Genomic DNA, 8,398 nt, shown 5'->3' on the forward strand with positions numbered 1-8,398 from the left:
CCATACACGGTTCCAAAAAAGTGTAAATATCTTCTCAGTTCAGAGACGTGTGAAGGCATGGGCAAAGTGGGCACTGGCTCAGGGCGGCGCCCTTTCAGGGGCCCCTTGATACCCTTCTCAGCTGTCTGCCTGAGCCAGCTGTGTTCTGCAGACAAACCGGCCTGATGACCTTGAATGATTCCTAAAGGTTGATTGTTTAAATACCATGTTCTTTTCATTTATTTTTAGTAAGTGTTGTGTGGGAGTTCCTTACAGAAAGTTTACTGAGAAATGTTATGCTGTGTTTTAAAGAAATGCAACATCAGTGCAAGCATTTGCAATGGATCGGGTCTTGCATTTGCTCGAGTTACACCTATTAGCGTTGTAAAGTCCTAACCGGACTTTTCTTGCCACACAAATTGGAGAAAAAAACAAAAAAAAACTAGTGTGCTATGTAAAACCCAGCGCGATTGCGCTGCATGGAAAATAAATAAGGTAGTGCAGAAACCAAGCTGAAAACGGCCTCGTAAGTTTTCAGTAGTTGGCCGGTGCGCTCGAGGAGGGCTAAACACCGAAAAAAGGCTTTTCACCAATGAAAGCAAGCGGATTTTAAAAGACAAGCCCACGAACCAATGAAAGTGTCAGGCATAACATGGGTGTGGTTACAAGCCCAAAGCGAGATTACAACAGGGACGCAGCGCTTGTGCACTCGACCCTAAAAGTATGTGACATAAGTGGCATAACGTGGAGTCGTTAATCCATACCTCTCGTACCTTATTGTATTTTGCACTTGTCGATGTGTGTCTCCTGTGACGTTTTAATGTTTTTTTTGTCCCTGAAAACCAACCTTCCTATCCAAATTAAATGACCGTCAGTGGGGTTGATGGTGCTTTTTTCTACTAACTTCAGTTTAAAGCGGGCCTGCAATACTGGGAGTGGTGTTAATCCTCAAGGATTTTGCTGCTTCTCACCTGGTTCTGGTCGACTAAATTACAAAGCAATTAGAAGAGCACACTAGGCTTTTCAATGAAAACAGGACAAGGATATAAAATTAATGACCAAGAAGGTTTATCAAAGGATCCAGATCATTACAGGCAGCAAAGTTAAATGGTTATGAGTCAGCCAGTTTATCTATTATCATATAACAAGCCAACAACCAGGACCAGGTATAGTTCAGCTCCAAAGAACAAATCAAAGTTATAAATTATAGGTTAAACTGACGTAGTGTTGTCAAAGGAAAGTGAGCCCACAACCATCATGATTTTTTTTTTTTTAATGTGCAAAATGCAATGAATCCAGTTATGTAAGGGTTACACAGTTTGAACCAATCGGGTTAATGAAAGGATTCAGTTTCTGAAATCACAATATTCAGCATAACCCCGTAGATTCACGTAATGCAGTTCCCATCCCAGGATCTCTCGAGATAACAAAATTGTCGGTACAAATGTCACTACTTATTACACAGACGGGTTCTTATGAGAAGCCACAGTTGTCCCAATATGTGAGGACGTGGGAAGATTCCCTCACAGTGTGCTACCGAGCTCTACAAAGAAAACCAGCATTTGCAATGCAATGGGTCTCGCATTTGCTTGAGTTAGTTATTGGCGTTGTAAATTCATAACTGGAATTTTCTTGCCACATAAATTGGTCAACCCTGCCTCATAATTTGGTCTTTTCTTGCCACATAATTCCAGTGGCCCTGCATATAACTAAAGCACTTCCATATCCTTGCGCCTCTCCACGGTTCCCAAAGAAGCCGGGCCAGTACGAACAATATTTATTTGATAAAACAAAGACTGCAATAATTTATATTAAACAGAGGAAATTGTGTCATGCTCCAAAACAAGAAAAGAAATGCAAACCATTGAGGCAGTTTCCTCAATTGAATTTTATTTGGGTGTTTGTTTGCTCATAACTTTGTTGTGCACATGCTATAATTACCCTGGCTTCTTTCACAGTTGCATGCAAGACCGCTCTCAGGTGCATTAAAGGCTCGACCCTTCAGAGATGCAGGTACGTGAAGCCGGTAAACAAGATTATTAGTTGTGACAATATTACTGCACTTTTGAAACAGTAGACACAATTTTCACACTTGGCCGTTTCCTTTTCTTTTTAAGGTTATTGTGTTTCTGTTCGCTAATAAGCCAATTTCTTACCATTTATGGGCGATATTTCAATGGTGCCTCTTCAATTTCATTCACCAGTTCGGAAAATTTAATGAAATTATAAAAAAAAAAAAAAAAAATTCTATCCCGTGGACGAGCCAAAAATATGAAAACGAGGCTGCAAAAATTCCTACCAGACTCCAAAACGGCTATCCCCACAATAAAATCCAAAGCACCGCCAGAGGTGTCAGATGAATCCAACCAAAGTGCTGGTTGGGCACAAAAACGTGTTGCAAAGTGTGCAGGGAGATCCATGGGTGAACGACAGTAAAAACACATAAGATGGTTAAGAACACAGGGACAGTGGATCCGTCTAGACGTTAGGAGAGACCCGGAAGTGCAGGGACCCATTCTAGCGATGACAGACGGCTACATAGTGTTTGGACTCTCACCTAAAGCAACTATAAACTTGCCAGCATAAAATATACCCTTTCATAACTCCTCAAACAATGCTTGTTTTTTTCCACTCACAAGCAAGAGAACTTTGTCTACTCACGTTCTGCCTGAAATCTTGAATCTCTGGTTAACAACAAGCAGCTGCTGGGAGCAGAGACGTTCGCCAAATGAGCGGGAAACAATAACCAGAATGAGCCGATTCAAATCGCCACAGCCACCATGAGCGTGAAGGAGAGACTCCAAAGAAAAAGTAGTTTGCTCACAGTAAAATGTATCGCCAATTGTTCTATAATCCATGTAACAGGGTCAGGCCCCAAGGCGGGACGAACCTAAAGCATTTACCAAGGTCATCAACAGATTTTTGAGAGGCTAGCCCACAATGAGTGAAAGTGATGGGCATGGGATGGGCGTGGCTAAAGCCCACAGATAGATAACGACACGTTGGAAAAGCAGCGCATGCTTGCTGCCGTGCCTGCCCTAAAAATCGGTCTGTGCCTGAGAAAGTGACATTACAGCTGAAATATTCTGTACAAAGTTGCTTGTGCCTTAATAGATGACCACCTTCTGAAAAGATGGCTGCAAGCAGTACCAAACATTTTGAAATCCAGGCTTACATTGGGCAATGTGAAAATAAATGCAACAGCTTTCTATACATGTTATCTATTGTTGTTCAAATACTATTATAGATAAAAAAAAGGCTTTTATTTGAATCCTCCTCAAACCCCCCTCTAGGCCCACTCTTGTTAGTGAGAGAGTCAAAAGGTTGGGAGGTTTGCTTATTAGATTTTCACCCTCCCCCACCAGAAGGTGCTGCAAGGGTTAGGACATTTAGGAGGTAAGTAATACACAAGTTATATCCAATAGTATGCAGAAATAGGCATGAGAACCGTTAGAAAACAGTTAGTGAAAATCACAATAGAGAATAATGGCCCTAGGGGGAGCAAAAACCATTTACTAAAAAGATGGAATGCAAGAGTCGGTCCCCCCACCTAGGTAAGTGCAGTGTGTAGTGGGGAGCTGGGAGTACAAGGAAATCCCAAAGTTAAGTACCACAACACCCCCCAGCGACCAGGAAAGCAGGAGTAAATCACTGTAAATTCCCCAGAACACTCACTTGGAAAAGAATAATAATAATAATGCAAAGCCTAGAAGAGACTGCAAGACATCAACAGTGGATTCCTGGACAAGAGGACCTGTGGAAGAAGGGGACCAAGTTCAACAAGCACAGCAGAGTCCAGGCAGGGCAGGAGCCCCTACTCACCAGACTGAAGATGCAAGAGATGAGTCGACTGTGATGGAGAGTCAGCACTCCACCCTAGAGGACCCAGTCGAGTTTCTGGAGGATGCTGGTGATGTCTCGTGCCGGAAGGAGGATTGCAGTCGGGTTTACGTCTTCAGATTCCACCAACAAACCTTGGCACATGCAAAACTCGCTGTTGGCGGAAAGTGGTGCTGTCAGGGAACAGAAAGGACCAGGTGGACTCTACCCACGGGAGGAAGTTAGAGGGGCCCCTCAGCGACACAGAGAGCCAACAAAAGCAAAGACAGCACCCACAGGAGTTCCAAAGGATGGGAACACAGAAGTCAAAGATAGAGCTCATGCAGCACTTCGAAAAGGAGTCTCACGCCGCAAGGGAACTACTCAGGGAGCTGTGCATTGCAGGATAGAGTGATGGGGGCTGGAGCTTCCCGATGCCTGAAGACCCCTTGGAGAGTATGCCCGCAAGCCTTGGAAGCTGCAAATGACGTGGGAAATGTTGTAGTTGCTGGAAGGAGCCTTGCATACAATCTTGCAGGCAGAGTATTGCTTCTTTGTTGCAGCTTGTCGGGTCCTGGAGCGTCCAGATGCAGCTTTTTCAGTCAGAAGTCAAAGTGGAGGTTGCAGAGGAATCCTATTGGAGTCTTGCAAGCCAAACCTGAGAAACCACCCAAGAGAGAGAGACCCTAAGTAGCCCTGAATACAGGATTGGTCACCTAGCAGTGGTGACCACCTATCAAGAGGGGGCTCCGACGTCACCTGCCTGCACTGGCCACTCAGATACTTCCAGAGTTCCCTCCCAAGCTTAAATCCAAGATGGCAAAACCCAGGGACCCTCTGGAGGAGATCCGAGCACCACCCCTGGGGTGGTGATGGACAGGGGAGGGATCACTCCCCTTTCCTTTGTCCAGTTTCGCACGAGAGCAGGGACTGGGGGTCCCTCAACCAGTGTAGACTGGTTTGTGCAAGGAGGGCACCACATGTGCCCTTCAAAGCATTTCCAGTGGCTTGGGGAGGCTACCCCTCCCAAGCCCGTAACACCTATTTCCAAAGGGAGAGGGTATAACTCCCCTCTCCCAAAGGAAATCCTTTGTTCTGCCTTCCAGGAGGGCAGAAACCTATCTGAGAGGTGGCAGCAGCTGGGGCTGCCTGGAAAACCTCAGAAGGCTGGAATGGCAATACTCGGGGTCCTCTAAGGAGCCCCCAGAGTGCATGGAATCATACAACCAATGCTTGCAAAAGCCTTGGGGCATGATTCCAACATGTTTGATACCAAACATGCCTATGTTCAGAGTTACCATTATGTAGCAGGAAATAGGTAGTGACCTATGTCCAGTAAAAGAAAGAAAACATGTGATTATTGTTTTACACATATTTACTACAAAAGAATGTCCAACAGTTTAATACACTTTTGTTAGCTCCACACACTATACATTTCTTTACCATTCTAATTTTAAATGACTATCATCTCGGTATGTTCAAATTCGGCTATAATGATTTCTTCAGTATATTTCGTACCACACAAAGCTCCGCAATGGAGAAGGAATAACAACGCAATGAAAAATTACTTCTCAAAATGTAAACCATGTAGAGAAGACAGATTGGGCTAGTGAGGCATAATGAATTAAAAAAAATGACTGACAAAGTAATGTATGTAACAAATCCATCTGTAATGAAAGTCAGTGTTAGATTTTGTTATCAGCTGCTCTTCCACATACATAAGCAACACAAATTATAGTTTAAAGCCACCCTTTGGATGTGTCCTCATATTTAACAATGATATGCTGCTCAAATAGTCCTAAAATAAACCTAATTCCACTGGTATGCTACAGATTACCTAATCAAGAACAAGCTCTAGACTTAGTCACACACAATATGTCAGGTACCTTAAAAGAAACCTATTAACATTACCATCACCCCTGTGAGGAAGTATATCAATATTATTTTCAGACACATCCTATCAATGTTCATGCAACTTGCACTACATATTTGTCCATCATCACTCTCTATGCAATACTCCTAAAGTACCCATCAATTATCTGTTAGTTCTACAGCAGATGACAAGACCTAGGAAGGATTAAGCAGACACATCAATATTTTTGTGGGAAACCCTTTCATTTTCCTAATAAATTCTTGACTTTTTTTCAAATATAAAACATCAAGAGCTCTAACAGATACAGTCTCACATAGCATGCTCATCTTTTTTATGTCCCATTTACAGAACATACTGTTTAAAAAATAAAAAATAAATCCTCACACAAATACTGTTTTAATATAGTGGACAAAAGTAGCCAGAAACCATTTAGTAGATATGTAGCATACATTCTAAAAGAGGATAGGATAATATTGAATTTGTGACATTTACAATTTATTTTAAGTCCTTATCAGGCAAAGATGTTTGAAATGAATTTCTGTCTGAGGCAACTGCCTTCATCCTCATCACTATTATCCTCCTGTAACATCTCACCAACTTCCTTCTAGGGTTCCCACCAGTAATCCTCATCAGGGATGAAAGGAATATTTCTCCACAGGGCAGTGTTGTGAAGCATACAACATAACAGAACAATCATGCACACACCTTCCCAGGAGATTAGAGGAGGGCCCATACAGTCTTGTTGAGACACCAGAACCAGGCCTTGAGGAACCCGGAAGCTCGCTCCACATGCCCCTCATTTGAATGTGGGCCTCATTGAAGAGGACTTCCCCTGGTGATATGTGTTTCAGTAGTATGGAAGCTGAGTGTGGCTATGATAAGCTAAGTCACGTATAACTTAGAATCACCAAAGCAAACATCAGTGAAATTATGTCTGGAGGCCCTTAACTTTCAAAACAAATATACCTATAACATTAATTGTAAAACTTACCAACCAGCTAGACCCTCCTTGAGGCAAGTATTGTCACCTGTCGTGGTATTGAGCTGTTGCGTTGCACTAGAGAGTCACTGGTGGAGCCTTCCAATTTTGCACACACTGGTGATTTAGAGATCTGCTGTTTAAACCAACTGTACGTTGATCATTGATGAAGTGGGAATCCTTTTTTTTGCTATGCATTTGGTCCCTGTCAAGAGGTGGTACTGATACAATGTGGGTTCGATCTATAGCACCTACAACACGTTAGTCCTCCCAAACCACAGAACCCACACTTGATATTGTTGAGTGTAGCATTATCATTGCAGTATCATTCCTATGTCTGAGTACCTCCAGGACCTGGATGTATACTTCTTGTTTAAGGAGAACAACACAGTAAAGTGCAGTAGATAGATTTGCTTTTGATGAGTCTTTCTTGACTCTGTCCGAGAAGTGTGGCACAATGGTTAGAGCGGCAGACCCTGATGCAGAGATCTGGACCGGGACCATGGTTCAATTCCCACCTCAGCGGGTCTTGGGCTCAATTCCCTTGGACCAGATAATTCTCGCCTCAGTGCCTAATTTAACTAATGGGTCCTGCTCTGTAACTCTGGGCAATAGCTTGCTTAATCTCTACAACGGCCCTAACAGCGCTTGGATGCCTGGCTTCACCCTGGGGGTGCCCAGGAGTGGGCGCCTCACAGGGAAAAGCCAGGAAGGGTTCCACAGCGGTATGCGTACAGCGCCTTGAGACCCTAATGGGTGAATAGTGTGCTATACAAGTGCGAAGTTTTACAGTTTCTGGTCTTTGTCAGACTTAGTTTGATCCTGCCTCATTTGCAGGTTCTCATTCATTAGTTCCAGGTGATGGGAATTTCTTTGCTGTCAATAGGTGATAACTGGCCTGGGCAGTTCTACAGGGGGCAGCAGAAAACTCAGCTTGATTTAAACTTCAAGGAGAGAGATGTGGTGGTTGGAGAATGGTTTCTACCACCTCCGGACTACAGTAAGCTGTCTTCCACTCCCTCTTCTTGGCTAGTGAGTCTTAATGAATCCTCTCTTTCTGCTGTACATGTATGGATTCCCCAGGCCTGGGATACAAGTAGCAGATTGATTGACTCTGGCAGCCCCTCAGAGAACTTGAGAAGAACAAGATACTACCTGCTTCAACCAGTCATATCATAAATGTAACACTCTTTTCTAAAAAAAAATAATAATGACCACGAACTCTAGGCTTTGGGTACTCTTTACAATACAGTAACCCACAATTGTTTTGATGGCACAGACCTCTAAAATCAATATGCATTGTTTTTTTTCTCCACAATTAAAGTCTCCTTTAAATGGAAACCACACAAACCGACACCATTACCCAACATCACTCCTAATAACATATAACTTCAACTACCCTTCATGTGGGAACTCTCCAAAGAACCTCCATGCCTTGAAAAAAATCCAAGGAGGTTTGGAACATGTTTGCTGTCATGATATAAACCAAAAATTGTTGTCTTGACTTCAGTATAATTGCCTGTACATAGCAATATACTGTTTGCCAACTGTTAGAACGAAACAGCTCTCTTATGGACAAGTGATGTATAAATGCTTAGTGATGTACTTCAGGAAACTATTTGCTTATGTGATTAATGGTTAAATCTCAACTTTCAGCTGACACCACTGGTAGCAAGGCATTATGCAGTCAGAGTACCCCGTTACCATTGTCAATACTTAACACTTACACTGGTAGATGGACTGTTACT

The sequence above is a fragment of the Pleurodeles waltl genome, chromosome 3_1 (genome assembly GCF_031143425.1).
Source record: "Pleurodeles waltl isolate 20211129_DDA chromosome 3_1, aPleWal1.hap1.20221129, whole genome shotgun sequence".
Taxonomy (NCBI): Eukaryota; Metazoa; Chordata; class Amphibia; order Caudata; family Salamandridae; genus Pleurodeles; species Pleurodeles waltl.